The sequence below is a fragment of the Vombatus ursinus genome, unplaced genomic scaffold (assembly GCF_900497805.2).
Source record: "Vombatus ursinus unplaced genomic scaffold, bare-nosed wombat genome assembly UNPS02014798.1, whole genome shotgun sequence".
Lineage (NCBI taxonomy): Eukaryota > Metazoa > Chordata > Mammalia > Diprotodontia > Vombatidae > Vombatus > Vombatus ursinus.
The window spans coordinates 53,519,709-53,542,614 of NW_020954576.1; the positions used below are offsets into that span (position 1 = coordinate 53,519,709).

Here is a 22,906-nt window from a genome sequence, read left to right on the forward strand (position 1 = left end):
AGCACTCGTGAGCTCCCCGCTTCTTCACGCCAGGTTCATTCCTGGTTCGGGATTGAGATAGAAACATAGGCTCAGGAGCTGAAAGGGGCCTTTGAGATCCTCCAGTTCAAACCATTATTTTTACAGAAGAGGAAACTGGGATTGGGGATGAGAGAGTGGACGGAGGGCTGCGAGATGGAGCAGAGCTGAGTAGGGCTTTGTCATATCTCTTGTTCCCCTATCACCCCCCCTTCCTATTCCCCCCCCCCCCACCTACCCACTCAGGGCCGGGAACCATCAGAACCGGGAGAATGCCCGGAAGTAGTGGTGGCGGTGGAGCCCAGGGGTCTGCTTGGAGGTGGCGGTGGCGGTGGCGTTGACAGCGGCTGCAGCCGGGAGGCGGGGTTGGTTGTTATCTTTGGTTATCTAGCTGTATGAGTGGTGTCGAGTCTTCATAAAGCTAGATAACCGAAAGTAAAAATAACCCCATACACTGCGGAGCACGAGCCTGAGGGAAGGCGGGCCGGAGCTAGGCGCCCCCGGGCTGATGCGGGGGGGGGGGAGGGAAGGGACGGAGGGGAGGGAAGCCGAAGGAAGAGCCAAGAGACGAAAAAGGAAAATCAGAAGGAAAAGAAGAGGAGGAAAAGACGTCTTGCTTCTAGTGGGACTTCCGAGATGGCAGCCACCCAGTCCCCCCCCTCCCCATCTCCAAGGTAGGAGTTATTCCCTCTCCTTGTCACCCTTGTCTCTACAGTCTTCCAGAATTTTGACTCTCTCTGTATCTTGTGGAAGAGCCATTCTGGTCAACCTCCCTTCTTCCTGTAGTTTGTCCCATTCGACCCTGCTGCTACTGCAGCAAGCTCTTTTCACACTGAGAAGATGAGAAAATATCTTCATTGATGTATTGAAAAGAGCCCTGGCCTGGGAGTCAGGAGTCAAGGTTTTCATCTCTGGCTATACAGATAGCTGTGTGGGCTCAGGAAAATTATTTCCCCACCCTGGGCCTCAATGTCCTCAACTGTAAAATGAGAACACTAGAATAGAGATTCTGTTTCTCTTCCTGTTGTAGCATTCTAAAGGTATTTATTCTAAGGTATTTCCAGCTCTGACAGTCTAAATCTCCATTCTTATAATCCCAAGGAGATCCCAGTAAGGGTTTACTTTATTCAAACAGCAGTTTTTGAGGTCAGCCCTTTTCTACCTCCAGGCTGCTATTTCCTAGCTCTAGTTGTTGTCCCCAAAGTGGCAGGCTTCCCAGAACTGGGGCTCCAAATAATGTCCCCCAAATTCCAAACAACTCAGGCTCCTGAAAAGACAGAAATGGGGACCCAGTGAGGTCAAGATGTACTTCAATAGGATTGGGAGGGAAAATAGTCTTTGCTTTGTTCCTTAGCTAGGTAGACATCCACTCTGTGAAAGAGTGAATGCAAAAAGGGAGAATGATTGGTGGATGGTTAATCGAGGGAGGGTCATTGAATATCTGAAGTTGTTTTTTTCCCCCTCAGTCTTCCAGCAAGGTGGATGAATGGTCAAAGAAGATATATAGGTTTGTGGAGGCTGGAAGGAATCTTAGAAATCATCTCATCCAACCTTCTCATTTTACAAATAAGGAAACTGAGGTTTAGAGAGACGAAGTGTCTTGCCCAAGATCACAAAGCTAGTTAGTGGCAGGGCTAGGTCAAACCCAAGACTTCTGATTTCAAGTTCAGTGTTCTTTCCATTACATCACATTTCCTTTTGTTTTGTGGTGTCTCCTGGAGGCAGGTCTATGGGAGAATGGGAACTGTGCTCCTTCTCCATCTCAGGTCCCCAGCCTTTTCCCAAGTCAATATCTCAAAAACACTGTCCAGACTGTGGCCTGAAATCTGCTATCAAAACACCAGGAGTTTGTGGACCGAACTGACTGATCTAAAATCCACCCTCCCATTCCTTCTTTGAAGTCACATCTAGATAAAAATCAAATGGATACAGGGGGAGAAGAAAGGCTTAAAGATAAATATGAATTAATTAACCAAAGTTGTAGTTATACTTGCCAAGGAAACTGGAGACTTTAGAGAAATTAACCAGGTTCCCAGTTGATTCTGTGGCTCACTTGGAACCATAGGGCACAGATTTATTTCGTAACCAACTGATTTTCTATTATAGCGAGAAGTGTGAGAAATAAATTTGGTAGTGGGGGCCCCAGGAAATGTGAATCATTAAATCACCAAAGGTCTCTTGGCTTTCTGATATTCTGCACTTTTCTGTTCATTTGGGAAGTCCTTCCTGACATCTAATTTCCATTCTGCCACCTGCAACCCAGTCTTTTCTTTTTCCATCTAGATGGAGTTCAGCAGGGCCTCCATTTATCTCATATCATTTACTCCTGTGCTCTAGGGTCTCCTTTTTTGGGAAGTCTTTAATGCTATCTAACCTTCATCCTGCTGCAGCCTTGTCAGGTTTCTTGAAGGAGGGGAGCATGGAACAGGGTTTGGAAGGAGGGAAGGACTAAAGCAAGAGAAGATGTGAGAGGTCAGAGAAAGTTACCAGACTGGAGATTAGGTGAGGGGAGGTCATTGGCAATAAATGGAAACTAGGGTTACAGACAAGAGAAGAAGGAGTAAAAGAGAGGTGACTAGAGCAATTGCAAGTTTGGACATCAGGAGGTTAAAGGATGCCAGAGATGGTGAGTTGAAGGCATTTGACAAAGGGGCACCAAGAAAGAAGGGTTATTTTTTTATTTGAGATCTTTTGACCTTGCTACATGTCTGGCTATAAATATATCTTTGGAATCTGCTCAGACTCAGCTCAGCAGTGGTAAATTTTTATTACTATGATAGATAGCATCATAGGATCATGGCTCTAAAGCTGGGAGATAGATAAATAGAGATGTCTATTTTCTCAAGGACCAGCCTGCTAAGTTCTGAGAGGTTCATCACAAGGTTGGCCATGGAGTGAAGCATTTTTTTCAGTCACAGAAATTCTCAAAAACTGTAAGATCATAGATTTGGAGCTGGGAAGGAATCTCAGAGACCATCTAGATCAACCTCTCAATTTACAGATGAGGAAACTGAGGTGCAGAGAAGTAAAGCGACTCACCATCTACTAAGGTTTAGAAGGGACAACCCTGAGTTGATAAAGAATCATTTCCTCATGGATGAAATCACAGATACTTAAGTAATGAAGTTTATAGGACCTAGGTTGTTGCTGTGAATCCTTAGTTCCCTCTTTAGGTTATATATTCTCTCATCATCCCTGGACAGGCCCTGTTCTCAGGAAGACAACAAAAGTCTGGGATTGTGAAGGCCCTGAGGCACTGAGGAAAGGAATAGGGCAGTGGTGAGGAACCTTCGGCCTCCAGGCCACATGTGGCTTTCTAGGTCCTCAGGTGTGGCCTTTCGACTGAGTCAAGTTTTATAGAACAAATCCTTTCATTAAGGGGATTTGTTCTGTGAAGTTTGAATTCAGTCAAAGGGCTGCACTTGAGGGCCTAGAAGGCCATATATAACCTAGAGGCTACAGGTTCCCCACCCCTGTAGTAGGGGGTCTGGGAATTCACCCCCAGCCTCAAACACCTATTGAGGATCACCTTAGAAAGGCAGAATAAAAGAATTGAGGGAGTAGAGTATATGTTTGTTTCTCTCTTGTATGTGTTTATCTGTGGGGAAAGGGGTGAATATGACCCTGAATATCAGGGTCCAGATGACTGTTATTGCATATTGACAGTGTGAGTGTGATTTTGGTAGGAAACTGTGTGTGAGATGTACTACGTGGTGTGAGGTGGGATGAGAGTGATTGTGGGCTGTATGTTATGTGAAATAATTATAATAGTTCACTTCTATGTAGCACTTTGAGGTTTATAAAACATTCTTCTCACAACACTGTGAGGTGGGTAACACAAGCAGTCTTATTACCCCAATTTTACAAATGCTACAACTGAAATACAGAGAGATCAAGAGATGAAGACTCTTGCCCCAAATTATACAACTAGTAACTGTTAGAGTAAAGTCTTGGGCCACTATCTTTTTTTTAAATTATTTTTTTCAATGAACAAAAATCCATTTCTCATACCCCCCACCATTGAAAAAGAAAAACAAAATCCTTGTAATAAATATACATAGTCAAGCAAAGTAAATTGCCCAGTTTAACTGGATTCTTCTGACATCACGTTCAATGATCTTTCCATTTCAGTTTGGAACTGCTCATGGCATACTATGTATAGTGATATTATTTCTGTGACTGTATAGTGTGTTAACTTTGTGACTATTTGATGGTGTGCTATCATTAAGGGACATCATGGTGTAATGGAAGGAATACTGTACCTGGAGAGAAATTCTGTCTTTGACACTTAACTAGCTGTGTGATCATGGGAAATCACTAAGTCTTAGTTTCTTTATCCATAAAATGGGGTTTATAATAATACCAATACTACTTACCTTATAGGGTTGTTTTAAGAAAATCATTTTGAAATGTTCTAAATTATTTAAATCATGTTAAAATGTGAGTTATTATTATACTCTGTGTGTGTGACTCCATCCCTCCCAGGGATTTGCTGTTTCCCATCAGGTTCAGGTTATACTAAACCAGTTGAGTTGGAGCCAGAGATCCTTATGGGAAACTTTCCATGGGATCAAGGATCAAAGCAGTACGTAGAGCCAGGTATCTCTCAGACACCTCCTCCCTCAGCCCAGCCTGATAGGTAAAGGAGACAGAAGCACCATGGAAAAGATTCTGCTCTTCTAGTTACCCCTGCTGGCTTTACACTCTTTCAAATCAGAAAGTTCTTCATACAGTTGAATCTCAATTACTCATACTACACTTTCTTCTCTCCTATTCTGTTCTTCAATCTCAACAATGACTAGCTAGTAGTTATCCCATCTACCACCAAATACTAGCCCTAGGTTAACACCTTCATTTTCTCATTTCAATCTCTTATCAAGTTCTGACCAATTCTGGGCCCCCATGGTAGGATGCTTATAGACCTGGAAGACCATATCTTCTACTTAAAATAGACTTGCCAGGCAGCCTCAAGCAAGTATAGGCAGGTATGTTTTTCTTTAAAAGAAAGGTCTTATATTATTTGCTATTGAACTGTATTCCTGAGAGTGAGGTAAAATAAGCATTCAAAAATTCAGGGGGTGGCATCTTCTCTTTGAGGACAAAAAATTGAGCCTCTAAGATTTTTAATGGTATTAAACACAATTTCACATTACCCACAACATTTCTATTTAATCTTCTTTGAAAAGTTTTCTCTTCATCAATTACCTGAATTTCTTATCTAAAATCACCACCTTTGATGGCTGACTCCACCATGAATAATTGGGGGCTGGGAGGAAAAAATTTTATGTGTCCTCCCCACACACAGACTTATACACCAGGAAAGGCTTTTAAAACCAACACAGAGAGGGAGATAGACATACAGAGAGGAGAAGACTTTGCGTTGGCTGGAGAAAATGAAAGAGAATGCATTTTGAGTATAGAAGATAGCAGAGTGTGGAAGATTGGATACAAAATGCCAGATATTAATCCCTTTGTCTTGGAAAAATCACATCACCTCCCTGGTGCCAGTCTAAAGATCTCAAAGCACTTAGTAGCATAAATATGCTTCATTGTTCCTTACCAGCCCTGAGAGTTCAGTGGAGTGTTCTTTAGAACACAAGAATGGAACAGCAGAGGATAGAGAAGACTAGCATCCTCAGCTGAAATGGATTAGTCCATGGGGAGGAGGAAAGAACCAGGAGAAAAGAATGTCTTTTAGCTAGAAGAAAGGAATTGGGGGTGCTTGGGATTTACCATTACTTTCTGCTATTAACAGACACTCTCCCCATTTGCGTAAAGCTTCAATTTGTGTATGGAAAAATGCAGCATGTAAATTAGGGAAGAGATAAGTAATGAGTGGATTGAATGGATAAATCTCAGGCAGATTTAGGCTACATGTGAGGAAAAACTTCCTAACAATCAGTCCTGTCTAAAAATCAAATGACCTGCCTGAAGAGAGTGGGATCCCCAGCTCTGGAGACCTTCCAGCAGAGACAGTAAGTATTATCAGCAGTTATGGGTAGTAGAGAATATCCCTGGTCAGGTAGGGTTAAGACTGGATAACCTTTAAGGTTACTTACAACTCTGAAATTCTTTGAAATATGATGTATGTGAATGGAAGTCCCAGATTTTTGCTTCTAAGTCACTGCATTTTTTAGAAATATGGTTCTTTGTGTGGAAGAACCAATTTGTGGTGTATTTAATAAAAGAAACAATTAAGGACCTAATCATAAACAATTGAACTGTTGTCCACCGCTAAATTCCTTGAGAAGTTATCTTAGCTCTACCACTGCCTAACCATTTCTTCCCACCCCTGGATGAGACTCAGAATCTGATGACAGAGCTAAAAGGTGATCTTGAAGACTATCTAGTGCATCTTGGTCATTTTACAAAAGAAAAAACCGGAGTCCAGAAAGTTAATTTGCTCTAAGCAAATAAATAAGTCAAAGACAAAAATAAGTCACACTGCTAGTGTCAGAGCTCAGACTCGAACCCTCCTCTTTTGATTCTAAGTCCAGATTCTTGGTGTTGAAACTCTGTCAGCACCCCTCTCTGTCAAAGCATCTTTCCTGAAGTATGTCTTGGATCCCTTCCATTTTACTTCCCCTTGTTACTAGGCTCTGAGCACTGGAACTCTGGGTATTCATGTTTCCATCTCCATCCCCATTACCATGGGGATGAATTGTTCTTTTTTACCATTTGATTCATTCCAATACTTGCTGATTCAAAAGATTTATACCTAGAAGCAGGGGAATGGATAGAATGGCTAACCAGCTGTATAACCTTAGGTAAGTCACTTCCCCTCTCGAATTCATTCTCATCTATCTGTAAAATGAAAGAATTGGATTAGATGATCCTGTAAGGCTCCCTTTCATACCTAATGTTTTATGACACTGACTTTTGACAAGTCTACTTCCTGCCAAAGCTAACCACCCCAAGGGATGAATGAATTCAAGTTGGATGAGTGCTTTGAGATTATTGGCTGAAGGGAGATAATTCTTTAAAAATTGTCATTCTTAGTGCTTTGAAATTAATGGAACAAGGGAAGGCTATGTAAGAAGAGGGTATGAAGGAAGAGAGGGGGCTCCCACTCCACTCTCTCTCCTAGGCCTCAGAATGTCCCCTTCCCCTCCTCCCCCAGTCCTAATCCCCACTATTAAGACGGCTTTGGGTTTGTTATGACAGCAGCTGAAGGCAGCTGAATCGATGTGTTTGCTGTGTTTGCTAATTGGGCTGAAGGACTCCAGTCTGGACACTCTGAAAGGGATCATTGTCACTACTGTATTTACCTTCCTTTAGGAACCTCTAGGGGTGAAGGCTGTTGCTGAGCCCCAGCAGGGTCATTGCACCCATTCCCTTGCCTTCCTGCTAGGGACCTACATGGGAAGACGGCCCAATTTTATTGCTGCTGATGGAGCAAGTGCTCACAACCTACTGGTTATGACCCACAGAGAATGCAGTCTTCCACCTTGGATGATCCACAGATCTGGATCAGGCTATCTGAACAGATCCTATTTAGGGAGAAGTTTAAAAGTGAGGGAGAGACAGAGCTTGGGTACCTCAGTTTTTATTGTTTTACTTCCTCATGATATGATTTCATTTTACGCCCCCCCCTTTAGACTCTGCTATAGGATGACAAACTTGTAGTTATCCTCTGTCCACTCTCATATTTTCTTAGCTTCAAATCTTCATCCAGGAAAATTACTTTCCTTGAGACACTCTTCAATACCTATCCTCCCTTCCAAAACCTGGTCCATAAAATCCCTCAGTTCCTCCAGGAAGGATTCACAGCCCCAGTTACCCTAGTACTTTATGGCTCTAGTTCCATCAGGGTGAATTTTCTTCGTTCTTTTTTTTTCCTTTCTCTGTGTTTGTCTACCTGCCTCTATCTCATGTCCATTATTCAATTTTGTTTGTAGCCATAAAATTTAAAACTAGAAGGGACTTTAGAGATCTGTTTTCTGGAAGTAGTAGTAGTGGTTATATGTCCTGTTTTCCTCAGCAGACTGGAGAGGGCAAGTACTGTGTTTCCCTCATTAAACTTGGAGCTTCCCGAAGGAAGAAGCTGTCTTCCTGATCAATCAAGGAGATTCTCTTCCCTCCTCATCTTAAAATAGAGCCAAAAATAAAACTACCAATAGGGAGTGAACAGGGACCCATGGGCAAATTGGAATGGTGATTATTTATATTGGGAGGGGAAGCTTGTGGTCCTGTCTCCCTACTAACTAGGTCAATGTTAGAGAGAAAACATGGAGAATTACTTGTCTCCTTTCCCTCAGCCCTTGCCTGTTACAAATACCTTTGTTCTTTCCCTCTCTCTAGCTTCCTACTTGATTTAGCCTTGGCATTCCTCTTCCTTCTCTTCATTCTGCTGCACAATCTCTGGATCAGGATTCAGCACTTTGGACAGCACTGGGCTGGTGAGTCCATGGACTGTGGAGTTGATGGGGAGAGCAAGGGTGGGAGGATAATGTCTCTATTTAATCAAAGGTCAAAACCTTAAATTTCTGGATCTGAGAAAAGTATTTTGTAGCCAATGTTGATTTCTCTTGGACATTTTAGCCTTGGAAGGGGTTTTAAAGATCTAAGTCGTTGAGACTACAAATAGGATGTTCTATCTCCCCTTCCAGGGTAAGAGAGGATTCTTGCTCAAGTACTTAGGTGTTCAACTTGGTCTCTCAATTAAAGTCAGTTTTGAGATTTTGTGATTCTACAATTCTATGCAAATAAGGTTTAGGGGGTGTTGTCATTCTTAGTGCTAGAGAACCAGGTCCCATGTAAGGGAAGTGTACGAAGTAGGACTTAGAATGAAAAAAAAAAATGAGTTAATGGGGTTATATTGGGGAAGCTTTTTTTTTCCAGGAGTGTGAGACTCTGGGATCATAGATTTTTAGGGACATAAGTGACTTTAGATATCATTTAGTCCACTCCTTCATTCTAGAGGTGAAATAACCGACACTTAGAGAATGGACGTGATTTGACAAAGGCCACACAGTAGATTAGCATTATAGCCATTACTAGAACCCAGGATTCCCAACATAGAGCAGAGATTTTCCTCTGCTCTACACTGTAGAGCACCCCTTTGGGGTGATCTCCTTTCTTGGGAACCAATCAATTCAGTAGTTCCCTCTGGCATTGGGATATGGGAAGGCAGTCTTGCCCCAGACAAGTAGACCTTTCAAAGGGCCCACACACACACCTTTTCAAAGGGGACTCTGTGTGTGTGTGTGTGTGTGTGTGTGTGAGTGAGAGAGAGGGAGAGAGAGAGAGAGAGAGAGAGAGAGAGAGAGAGAGAGAGAGAGAGAGAGAGAGAGAGAGAATATTTTAATTCAATTCACAAATATGTATTAAGTGTAGCTAGTCAAGGAGTAAGGCACTGAGTATGCAAAGATGGATATGACAGAGACCCTGCTCCCACAAAGCTTACAATATCAATATCTAGAACTATTTTTTTCCATGACAGAAGTAAAAAATCAGAATTTGATGATCATTACAATGGGAAAGATGGAGGTGAAACTTTCTAAGAGTGGAGAACAGGGCAGGGGAACCGCAGAATCTTTTTCCCATGGAGTTTCTAAGAGTTTCCTCTTCCCAAGGAGAACAATATTGTGACATGGCAGAGCTTGGAGGCAGGGGGACTGCCAGGGAGGTTCCAATGGATTTTCTGATGAGCAAAGGATGCCAGGGTGGGGGTGGAGGGGGTCACCCAGGCTGGAATAGAGCCGAGGGGAGGCCTCTGTGTGTGCCTGGGCCTGCCTGACCTCCCTCCCCCTTCCACCTCAAGCCAAGAAACAAAGGACCATTCTCTCCAGGATTTGACGCAGCCGTCTCCGGCTGGCAGTGCCAGGTGGTGGGGTGGCATTCCCTCCTCCCCCGGAACTCCATGCCCATGTCCTCTGGGGGAATAAGGAGCTGGGCATTCCATGCCCTATTGCCATGGCAGCCCTCCCATACACAAAGAGAGAAAACTCCCACCCCCCTCACACACCATTCCATCCCACGGGAGAATTGGGCCTGACTAGAATCCTCCAATGGAAATCAAGAGCTTCTAGCTACCATATTTCCTGATATATGAGATATGATCATACATAAACTGCACTCTCCAATAAAATCAAGAGGTTGTATGCCTCCCTGACCACGTTCCCCTATTCAGTCCCCTATTCACACAGATGCTTAACCTTAGAGGAAAGGCCTTATGCCATTCCAAACCCCTTCTCTGTGTGAACAGCTCCCCATCCTCAGCACTTAGCCCCAAGTACAGACCCCTGGGGCCTTCTCCACTGAGGGGCTGAGGCCTAAACTTCATATTCCCCAGACATGGTGGACACCTTATTTTTAAAAAAGGGGGGGAGCTGTGGGAAAGGAGAAGAGGAGGCCATTTCCCCACCCTCCATCTGCACCCACCGCCATCACTCATTAGGCATTCTGCCCCCTCCTTCCGCTCGTTAAGCCTGATTTGCATGTATTTGCATAATGAACCTCATTTGCATTCCAGGAGGCTCATAGTGGGAGCCAGAAAAGGGGGGGGGGTTGTATCGAAGAGAAAAAAGGGGAGAGATTTTGTTTTATAAAAGCTGAGGGGGGAGCAGGCAGGGAGAACAACTCACACTACTGTCTTTCTTCCCTCCCTCCCTCTGATGGACACAAACACCAAATAGAGATGCCAAGGGACTGACTTTGTTCTCCCTTTTTGTCCCCCCCCCCCCCGTAGCCCTGGCTTCACTGTTGCCCTCCCACCCTGATGGGTGCAGAGCTGGGGAAGAAATGGGCAGGAATAGTAGGCTAGAGGTCTTTTGGGAAGGAAAGGAGATAGGAGAGAAGACATAGGCAGAAGGCCACCATCTTAGACAGCTGGTGTCTATAAAATGGCCGACTGTGAGTGGGTGTGGGTCTCTAAGGAGGCTCTGGTTTTCAACCTAATGGATGCAGGTAGGACAATGAGAAGGACCTTCTGGAAAACCCTGAAGTGAGGGAATTTTTGACAATACTTCTGACTGAAGAATTATAAAAAGAAAATGGGGAGAAAAAGAAGAAAGACTCCAGGAGCAAGGAGAGGGGTAGGAGAGGGGCTGGGAAGCTAGGACTTAGAGAAGAGAGACTGAGAGTATTCTCCATCTGGACGAAGCAAGGGATAGACAAACCTACTGTTTCACACTGCATTTGATTGCCAAGACCATTGAATGTCCACTCTTACAAGAGTTAATGAGACATTTGGGTCATTTAATACCATTACTTTATAGCTAAGAGAACTTTGGATACCCTAGGGGCTGGTGGTTTGATTGTAGCATGTGGTCTGGATGTAGCATGTAGTCAGGGTCTATCTTATACTGGGGAGAGAACCACAGAAGAGGACCAAGGGGAGTTTCCAATCTGATAGGGAAATCAGAATACCTTTTTCCATTTTCCCCAATTCCAGAACACAGTAAGAAAGACACAAAGGCTAGGGCATTCCATCTGGCCAGTCAGAGCTCTATACATCAGTGTTGTAGGTGTGGATGACTGAGGAGGGATTTGGAAGAATAGACCCAAGAAAAGACTTCCTGGAAGACAAGAGTATCTTTGGGAGGATAGGGAGAGATGAAGCTGGGAAAGACAAGTGAGGAAGCAGGAAGACAGTGATCCAGACCATGTGAAGCTATGACACAGGAATGGTAGAAGCGTGGTATGGGCACAGGTGATCTTGTGTCTTGTTAAGCACAAGATGTGCTTAACAAATGTGGAATTGAATTGAATAGGAGAGAAACTGGTATTGAATACCCATATTGTGAACTGAGGATGGTCTAGGAAGGATAGTGAGGGGTATGGGATAAGCAGAAGTGAGGACAAAGGTGACTGAAGTCTCAAGGTGGGGTGACTGCCAAAATTCTTCAATGAGTAGTCAGTCTACTCATCACTGCCTCCATCTCCTCACAACTTTTGGACCCCCCTGAAATCTCCTACCACTGTGCTGAACTTACTCATTTTAAAGTCACTACTAACCTCCTAATTGCCAAATATAGGTGCCTTTCCTAGTCTTCATCCTTGATTTGCAACTTTAATACTATTCACCACTCTCTCTTTTCTGAAAGCTTTCAGTGATGTTGCCCTATCATGAGATTCCTCCTACCTCTCTGACTGATCCTCTGGCTCCTTTGTGGCACTTCTCCCCTGCCATCCCTTAAGTGTCTCTATCCCTTGAAGCCTCTCTGTCCCTGATACTCTTCTTTTGCCTCAGTACACTCTCCTTTGGCAACCTTAATAACCTCTATGGTTTCAACAACCACCGCTATGTTAATGACCTCTCCTGAGTACCAGACCTACGTCTCCACCTGCTATCTCCACAGAGATGTCAATTTAGAATTTCCAGTTCAATATGTTCACAACATAGTATTTTAGCCTTTCTTTGAAATCAGATTTCCTTCCTAACTTCCCCTACCATATCAATACCACAACCATTTGATGTGTTATCCAGACTTGAAACCTCAATTGACTTGACTTCCTCTTTCTTCCTTGGACTCTAAGCAGCTACCAAGCCCCATGAACTGCTTTTGTATCCCATTTCCTCTTTTTTTAAAAAAAAATTATTGACGCATTTTGTCTTTATATCATGTTTCATTCCAAATATATCCCCTTTCCCTCTCCCACCCAGAGAACCACCCCTGTAACAAAGATTTTAAAAGGAAGAGGAAGAAAAAAAAGCAATTAAGTAAAGCCATCACATCAGCTTCACATCAGCTCTCACCTTGTGTGCGATATTTCACATCTATGGTCCTCTACCTCTGAAAAACAAGGAGCAGGTACATTTCCTCAATCCTTCTCTGGGACCTACCTTCATCACTATAACTACAGAACATTCCATTTTGCATTTCTTTTGTCTATTCCATTTACATTTACTATGGTCACTTGTATATTGTTTTCCTAGTTCTGCTGACTAAAAGCTGCTTTAATTTATGTCTTCTCATGCTTCTCTGAGCTCTTCATAGCCATCTTATGGAGAAGTGATGCTCTATTATACTCAGGAAACCACAATTTGCTTGGCTATGCTACAACAGATGAGCATCTACTTTGTTTGCCTTTGCTACCTCAAAAAGTACTGTCATAAATATTTTGGTGTCCATCCCTTCTTTTCTACCATCACTTTCATCATGCTAACCTTCCTCATCACTTCTCCCTTCAACTATTATAATGACTTCCCTACTTACCTCCTTGCCTCTAGTCTCTTCCCCTACCAATCATTTTACAGAGACTATCAGAGTTATTTTCCCTAAGTGTCACCTTCATCAGGTCGTTCTCCTGCTCAGGGATCACAGATTTAAGTTCAGATTCCTTAGTGTGGCATTCTAGGTCCTCCATAGTCTGTCCCCAATCTTTATTTCCAATTTTCTTTCTTATGAAGCCTATGTTCCAGAAAGACCAGTCTACCCAGTCCAATTCAGTTCAACCAGCATTTATTAAGTACTTACTGAGTACAAGTACCTGGCCTCAAAGAACTTATATTCTACTGGGGAAATATAATACATTCACAAATAAGTAGATAGAGAAATATAAGATCAGAGCGAGAATACTAACTACTGGTGGGGATCATCCCAACTTCCCGCTTAACTCACCCAAAAATTCTAGGTGGAATGGGAAATGGAAATGGGAAGGCCTATCCCACTTACCTAGCTGAGTCCTACCCTTTCTTCAAATCTGAGCTCAAGCCCCACCTTGAGAAACAGACCTGAAAGTCAGGAGACCTGGGTTCAAATTATGGCTCTGCTACTTACTCCTGATGTGACCTTGTTCAAGTCATTTTATCTGAGCCCTACCTATATAATGAGAGGACAGGATTGAATGACTTTTGACATCCCTCTCCAATCTCAAGCTATGATTCCATGACCAGAGGATCTCTCAGGTCCCTTATGGTTCTACTGCTTCATGAAGTCTTCCTTGGTTCTTCCAGGTGGAGAACATCCTCTGAGCTTAGAGCATTTTTTCTCTCTCTCATTTGAAATTCACTCTGATGCTGTCTTTTATTATTACTGAACTTTTGACAGATATCTAGTTTGGTCACCCTAACTAACTAACTAATCACCTGTAAAGGCTGGGTCTCTAAAGGTCACATCCAACTTTAAGATTCTATGATTCATTCAAAAAACACATACTCTTATTAAGTGTCCATTATAAATGTGAGCTATTTATTCAAGGTCCTATGATTGGCACTGATACAAAGATCAATAAGACAGCCTCGATTCTCAAGGACTTTATAGTCCAGTAGGGAAGACAAAAGGTGAACAAATAGCTATCATATTTGACAGGTTGTAACAAGGACCACAATGGAGGTAGAAACATAATGCTAGGGGAGTTTAGAGAAAGGAAAAAATCATTTCAGGCTGAGTGTATCAGGGAAGGCTTTCTGGAGAGGGTGACATGGGAACTGAGCCTTGAAGGATGGCTAGGATTTCACCAGGCAGAGATATGGGTAGAGGACTTTCCAGACATAGATTATGGCTGAACAAAATTTCGAAGTCTGGAAAACACAAGGTATGTTCAGTAAAAAGTGTTTAGCCTCACTAAGAGAGGAACCTATGTCTCTTCACAGTGCCTAGCACTCTGCTTAGTTTTTTCATTGAATGAATAAAGGAAGGAAGGGATTGATAGGTTATCCTTACACACACACACACACACACACACACACACACACACACACACACACCCCTCCCTCTCAACCCCTTGGTCTCTTACATTTAGGTTCCTCATGAGAGCTGACTTATCCACAAAAGATTAAGGCCACTCTGGGCTAAGAACAGGAATCAGTTTCTGACTCCAGCTGAATCTTCCCTTTTCTTCAAGTAGACAGAAGGTCTGCAGGGAATAGAAATAGTTAGGAATAGTTAATAGTTAGTAGGAATAGTTATATAATAGGGGAACAATTAGAGATGGGAGGCAACTGGGTGGCTCACTGGGCTTGCAGTCAAGAAGACCTGATTTCAAATCCAGCCTCAGAAACTTACTAGCTGTGTGACCCTGGGCAAGTCATTTAACTCTTTTGCCTCAGTTTCTTCATCTGTAAAATGAGCTGGGGAAGGAAATGGCAAACCACTTTAGTATCTTTGCCAAGAAAACCCTAAATGGGGTCACAAAGAGTTAGACATGACTGAAACAATTAAACAACAACAAATTAGAGATGGAAGGGACCTTAGAGAGCATTTAACCCAATTCCTTTCTTTTAGAACTAGAGAAATTGAGCACCAGAGAGGTTAACTGATTTGGGGTCATACAAGTAATAAGTAGCAATGTAGAGACTTGAACCCAGGACCTCTGAGAATCAGATCTTGTACTGAGAAAGTTAACAAATACACATCAGCCTGCGTATAAGGATAAAGGAAGCTATATATAGTATAGTGGAGAGAACCTTCAAGGGGTTTGAGTTCTAGCTGCTAACTTTCTGTGTGACTTTTAGCAGGTTGCCTGAGTATCAATTTCTTCATCTGAAAAATAAGAGAATTGAACTAAATAATCAGATGCCTTTCATTTCTAAAAGAAAATTCGGTGTAGTTCCATAAATACAGTGCAAATGTAATATGTAAGTGCAAAAGGGACAGAGAATAAAGGGGTAATGAGAGTGAGGGAAGGCTTTCAGGCTTCCTAGAGTATGGCACAGAGTTGGGAAGAAGTGGAGGGAGATTGTCCAGGGAACAGCCTGCATAGTGACCCTAAGGGAGAAAATGTGTCCAAGGGCCAGTTTTCTGGTTGGTGGGACCATCTGAATGGACAATCCTGGGGGAAGAGCAGAGAAAGGGGGAAAGAAGAGAGTTGGTGACCTATAGGCACAGGCCCCCACAAATCCATAATAGTCCAAAAGTTGAAATCTCAGAGGAATTTTTTTTGTTTTTTTTTTTGGTGAGGCAATCGGGGTTAAGTGACTTGCCCAGGGTCACACAGCTAGTAAGTATCAAATGGCTGAGGCCAGATTTGAATTCAGGTCTTCCTGACTCCAAGGCCAGAGCTCTATCTACTGTGTCACCAGAATTTTTTAAATAATGGTTCCCATCCCCATTCTTCCTTAGGCCTCCCTCCTTGTTCTCTGCTTCTGTCCTATCTATGTGAGCTACTCTCTTAACTCTGTTAGATGAAAGTTTTGGCAGAAACTGTTAAGAGAGATGAAAGAAATGTCTGCTCTGAGAAAGCATGGTAGAGTGGAAGGAGCCCTGGATTTGGAGTCAGAGGACCTGAGTTCAAATCCTGACCACTAATTCCTAGCTATGGGCAGCTGGGTGGCTTGGTGGATAAAGTACAGGACCTGGAGTCAGGAAGATCTGAGTTCAAATCTAGCCTCAAATACTTACTAGCCATGTGACCCTGGGCAGGTCACTTAACCCTATTTGCCTCAGTTTCCTCAACTGTAAAATGAGCTGAAGAAGGAAATGGAAAACCACTCCAGTATCTCTGCCAAGAAAACCCCAAATAGGGTCATGAAGAGTCGGACACCACTGAAAAATAGCTCAACCACAACAATTCCTAGCTATGTGCCTTTGGGCAAATAATGTGGCTTCAGTTTCCTCACCAGTAAAATGAGAGGGTTGGATTTGATGGTCTCTGAGAGGTGTCTTCCAGATCTATGATATTGTGATCTCCTAAGATAGATCTCTTCCAGCTCTAAAGACTGTCATTCTGTGATTCATCTGGTCCCAGCTGATAGAGGTTACTGGTGCCACCTCTTACTACCTTCCAATTTCTTCCTTTGTGACCCCCTGACTTTAATCATTAGTGAGCTTTGTGCTTTCCCTGCCCTAGAATTCTGCCACAGAAGAGGAATGTCAGAGCTTCCAGGAATCTTAGAGATCTGGATATAGAGGCCGCTTGTGGCTCTGTGAATAGAGTGATGGCCTGGAGTCCGGAAGTCCCCAGTTCAAATCAAGCCTCAGATATTTATTAACTGTGTGACCCTGGGCAAGTCACTTAACCTCTGTCTGCCTCAGTTTCCTCAATTATAAAATGTGGATCATAATAGCATCTACCTTGCAGAGTTATAGTGAGGATCAAATGAGATAATAATTGTAAAGCACTTAGCATAGTGCCTAGCACATAGTAGGTGTTCTATAAATTCTTATTCCCTTCTAATCTCATCTACAAATAAGGAAACCAAGGCTCAGAAAGGAAAGGGCTAGTGATTTGGTGAAGTTTGCTGAGCCACCCCCTTTACCCAGTCCTTGTGTCTATGTTCTCCTGAGAGTGGGTTTCTTTTTTCCCTTTGTATCTAGTGCCCTGTACAAGGTACTGTGACTTGTACTGGTGGGTGACAGAGATTCACAGAAGCAAAACCGGGACCAGATATAATCCTAATTATAGGAGGGCCACGTGGAGCAAGACCACATGAGGGCCATGGTTTGGCAGAGAAGAGAAGGAAGGTGCGAGGAGTGTGTATAAAGGATCAGGAATAGAAAAAAGTGCAGTGAGTGTGCAGACCAGGCAGTGGAGGTCTTGACTAAGACAAGGCATCTGTGAAGAGAAAGTTAATCCATTGGCTTACTATTTGTTCTAAGTAACTTCTGTGGACAGGATCCTATCCTGTGTGATGGAAAGAGTTGGGACTCTGGAAGGAAAAGATGGGATCCCTACCCTTTGGGAATCCCTGGTCAGATGACTGAGATTCAATCGCCACTCTCAGGGAGCTTCTAGGCTGGTGGAAGGACAGGGTGGTAGATGGGTTGGCTACAGCCATTTGGGGAGTTGTTGAGTAGCTAAGCAGCAGGATCAAAACAGTATGTGAGAGATTTGCTTCTAGCATCTAGAGGGATAGAGACAGGAGCTGGATGAAGACCATGGAAGAGATAGGGTTTCAGCTGTTCACGCAAAGGAAATCAAGAAGTTATTCACCAGCCCTTCGTCCATTCTGGTCTTTCCTACTCTACTTCCTCCTTTCCCTGCCCCACTCCCAATCTTCTCCGGAGCTCATTAGTCCAATTCTTTTCATCTTCCCTTATATTAAGATGGATAATGATTAGTAGTGGTGGTGGTGGTAGTTGGGAAGTTGGCCAAGAATATTAGAATACAGCAGTGGGGTATTTCTCTCCAGCCTTTTTTCCTACCCCGGTCCCATCTGGGCAGATTTTCTCCTTTCCTGCAAGTCCTTCATCTCAGTACTCTCAGAGGAATCTAAAGCCTATTGGGGTGGGGAGAGAGCAGGGGAAGGGGAAGCAATAGAAGAAAGGAAACAGATTAAGCCTCCATCTTGAAGAGATCCAAGATGGCACCTCAGAATCATGTCTTGTAGGCCCAGGAGGCCATTTTGTGACTCTGAGGAGATGAGTGTGTGGCTCATTTAGGAATTGAACTGAATTCAAATCTATTCATATCCCTTCTGCACCCTGGGCTAAGGGAGTTGGATATGGATGGTCTTTTGTCTCTAAACAGGAACCCCATGTCATGTGGTTTCAAGAGCCAGAATTGAGAGGGGGGAAGGGTTTGGCATCATACCATATAGATAGCAATGGAGCATCTGAGCCTAGTGGGGGAGGGCTAGGCTAGGACTGGCATATGGAAGGAGAGATGTGGGCACAGGGCGCATGGGATTCACCCGGGCGGGGCTGCCATCTGCTTGGCTTTGTCCATCTGGGACCAGCTGGCTCCCCTGTGCTGCCCCCCACTCTCTTTAACCAACCAGTCCCCTTCTTGAATTGTTGCTATGGTGACTGGCCGCCATCTTGTACTTGGCTCTGTCTTTGCCTGGACCTTCCCATGGGGTTCCTGTAGGCTGGGAGACAAGACACCTGGGAATCCATCCTCTGTGCCATTCTCGTGTAACATCAATAATATTAATATTATACAACATTCATATATATATGTATATATGTGTGTATATGTAACATTTATATAGTATAAATATTTAACAGCTGTCAGTATTGCTACTTATTGTACTGTTTAGTAATCACTGAACTTATTACTTTTAAATATACATGCATTTATAGGTATATTCAGTTCTAATGAACTCAGGATCAACCATTTTGCTTCAGAAACTTGAGGAAATATTCTATCCCCCTGCCTGCATCCATGCAGAATTTGCCTTCCATGAGCCAGTTGATTTCATGACATTATTCAATGCCACAATAAGAATATAGCCCCAAACCCTTCTATTGCACTGAGTTTTTTGGATCTTGGTTTTACCAAGCAAGAGAAAGAGGTAGAGTATATCCCACACCCCATCAATCCAGCTCCATCCTTGAAGCAGGCTTCCTCTGCTCTGTTGTGGAAGTCTGGAGCCTGGGCTTTAGGTCACATGAGTACTGAGTCGTCTACTTCTCTCTGCCTCAAGTTCTCCTTAGGAGCTGTTGGGAGGAGAAGGTACCATTTAAAGTTCTCTGACTCTAGTCAGAGAACAGGACCATCCAATGACTTTGTCTGGGAAAGGAAGCAGGTCCTGAGGAAGTAGGAGATCACCACTTTCCATCTTAATAAATGAAGGGCAGGTGTCAGCAAGGATTTCTCCATTTCCCACAGAAAGTCCTTATGAAACGTCATCAGATCATAGTATTTTGAGGTTGAAAGATGCCTTTGAGATGATCTCATCTATAATTTGAATTTCCCTCAATTTACAGATTAAGAATTAGAGGCTTAGGGAAAGAAAGGGATTTGCCCAAGATCACACAGCTAGAAAGTAGCATAATCGGGATTCAAATCTCTTTCTGCTCTACCTGACCATGTCTCTAGGACATAGCAAGGGCACCTCATTTTAGTCGGTCAGGTAAGCTAAGTGGGACTGCAATGACCCCAGCAGGCTCTCATAGGTCCGGTGGTGGGAAGAGTAATTTTCCCTAAGCCCTCTCAGAACTTGTACAGAATGAAAGCTGGGAGGAGGGAAGAGAGAAAGAAACCTGCTCCTCGGCCCTCCCCTGCTGCCCAAGGACAGGGGGATAATTTATGATATCATTGTTCCTCTTTCCCCATATTCCTGACTCCCTTTCCCCTTCCCAGCCCCCTGCTACTGTATGGTTGCTAGGAGATCCTCACTATGTATGGCTGGGGTGGGGGGGAGGGAGGGAGTGGTAACCGGCAGAAACAAGTCCATCTGGACTTGTCCCTCCTCACCCCACCCCAGCCATGGGAGAGGGGATAAGAGAGGGGCCTCCACCTCTAAACTCATTCAGATATGTTCCCACTGGGGACAGAGAGAGGCCAAGGGAGGGATTTAAGGACATATAGGGTTTGTGCAAATGTCAAAACTCCCCAATTTCCTTCCTGGACTTGGAGAAGTGGAAATTGGGGAACCTTAGTGTTGAGGTCTGAAATTTTTTAGTAGAGGACTCCTCTGATGCCTGATTTCTCTGCAGTCCTGTTATTTGGTTTAGGTTCATGTTGGAGGGTTCTGGTCGAACTAAGGCAGAAATTCCCCCCTCCCCCCCATCACTATGACCACCACCTTTGCCCTCACTTCTCCTTACTCTGCTGACCTATTGCAGAAGGAGAGACAAATTGGGAGCAGGGAAAGCCCGGATGGGAACACAGAATGGATGCTGTGAATGGGGAGGAGAGGCTGGACAGAGGCAGTGTGATGGTATAGAAAGAATGTGTGATTTAAAGTCCAAAGGCATGGGTTTGAATACAGACTGAGTCATTTAGGATCTATAATTTGAAGGATCTTACAACCCCCCTCACTTTGCAGATGAGGAAACTGACCACTTGAGTGATCTTGAACAAATCACCTAACAATTCCCAATCCAAGTTTACCCAAATGAAGAGCTCACATTTCTACAGCACTTTAAGTCATAAAGAATTGATAAATTAATCAATCCAGTAACAAGTATGCCAGTGACTGTTCCAGGCAATGGAGATACGAAGACTACAGAATAATAATAATGATAAATAACATTTATATAGAACTTATTATGTGACAGATACTATGCTAAGTTCTTTTTACAAATATTATTTCAGTTGATCATCACCAGTCCTGGGAGGTAGGTACTATTATTATTCCCATTTTACTATTGAGGAAACTGAGGCAAACAAAGGTTAAGTAACTTGCCTAAGGACACATAGCAAATAAGTGTCTGAAGCTGGATCTGAACTCAGGTCTTCCTGACTCCAGGCCCAGCTTTCTGTCCACTGTACCCCCCCAGTGGCCTCAAAAATGAAGCAGTCCCTGTCCTCAAGAAGCTTATATTTTACTGAGGGGGGACAGGAATACAACATGCATGTATGAATGTATGTGTATATATAAATATCTACAACATTAATTTTGGGATAGGGATAGGGATAGGCACTAACATCTAGGCACATCAAGAAAGGCTTTATGTAGGAGGTATCATTTGAACTGAGTCTTGAAGAAAGAAGAGTCTAAGAAGAAGTCTAAGAGCCAGAGAGGTTCTAGCTGTTAAATCCTACAATTCTCATGGAACAAGGATTTCTGACTTTGTCAAGAAGGACTCAGGTTAGACAATAGGAAGGCTAAAGCACCAGCAAGGGAACACTTTGGATCCATTGTGGAAATGAGGAAGGTGGGCCCTTTAAAGAGTCAATAATGTAGCATAGAGAGAGCCCTAGACCTGATTCTGAGACCCTGGAAACTTCCTAGCTGTGTGACCTTGGGCAAATCACTTAAAATCTTATTGCCTCATTTTCCTCCTCCACAAAATGGGTATACTAATACATATGCTACTTATACTGCCTACCTCATTGGGTTGTGGTGAAGAAAGAAAGCCTTAAAGGGCTATACACATATGAGTCATCCTTATTATTATCACTGTGTTCCTGGTGGGAACGCTTGGCAAATTGTCAAAGTCCCGGGGCAGGTCTAAGATAGAAAGTGGGGTAAAGGTCAGTAGTTGGAGCTGCTTAAATTCCCTAAAATCCTATCTAGGTACTGGCTCTTCCTGCTCCATGTTTAAGCCAGCCTTGTTAGGGGAGCTGTAAAAGAAGGGAATTAAGCTTCTGCCCGCCTCATTAGAGTTGTTTCCTTAGATCTAATCCCCTCATATGCTTGAGATCTAAGGTTGCCATTCCCAAGGCATTCTTCATAACCTGGGAGGCTCCTTCTGTGCAGGAGGGGTTCCCATCCAATCCTCCCCTCTCACTGGGGTGGGGGGAGACCATGGACATTGTTCCCCATCACGCTGTCTCTCTAAAATCTCTCCCTTTGCTGAAGCTCAATGATTCTATGATCATATGTCATTAGTCTTTTGCCTCTTTTTGTATCCCCAGCGCTTTGCACAGAGTCTTGCACATAGCTGGTGCTTAATAAATGTTTAATGATCGACTAATTGGTGGGCAAGGAGAAAGTGGGCCAGAGGCCTCGGGCATAGAAGCTAGGTCCCTCTCAAATTACCAGGAAGTTCTTCCTGTTTTCTGCCCTCCATCTCCCTTGCTGAATTCTGTCTTTGCAAATGGTGCTTTTCTCAACTGTTTCTTTTCTCCCTTTCAGCCCAAAAAGAGGACTTGAGGAGCAAGGAGCCAGTGGCATACGTGGGGAGAAGCCTTAACACAATTGGCCTCCACATCCCTTAAGCAGCCTTCCATGACTGACTGGAGGACAGGTAACAGAAGCCACTCTACCCCAGAGAGAGAGAGAGAAGAGATCTTCCTGTCATCCTATCAGCTGACATCTGCCCTCCTCCAGGAAGATTTTCAGGATTCCTAGAGCACCAACTTTTGAATTACCCAGTTCCTGTCTGGGATAAAAGTACTTGAACTTTACACATTGCCCATCTCTGTGTATTTTTACTAGCCTGGGAGCCCCACGGGGGCAGGAACTGAGTCTGTGTTGAATAAAAGCTCTTAGATCCTGATGACTGATGAGGTTTATATTGGGATCATGGTTGGGGTAAAGAGTCCTTGGGGAATAAGGCTTTATAGGCCAGAGACTCAGCTGGGGGTAAGGAGAGAAGGAAGGAGGAAGGAGGGGCTAAGGACCCCGCCTGGAAAAGAAAAGTCTTGGCCAAATGAGGAACATCCCTGG

At 43.6% G+C, this 22,906-nt stretch overlaps 1 long non-coding RNA gene across 1 annotated transcript; it reads left to right on the plus strand.

The window, feature by feature from the left end:
• The first annotated feature begins 562 nt into the window (after positions 1-562).
• LOC114049561 lies at positions 563-22,699 on the plus strand. The gene is made up of 3 exons (XR_003569875.1): positions 563-692; positions 8,320-8,417; positions 22,373-22,699. It is a non-coding gene; the product is annotated as an uncharacterized LOC114049561 (long non-coding RNA).
• The last annotated feature ends 207 nt before the right edge of the window (positions 22,700-22,906 follow it).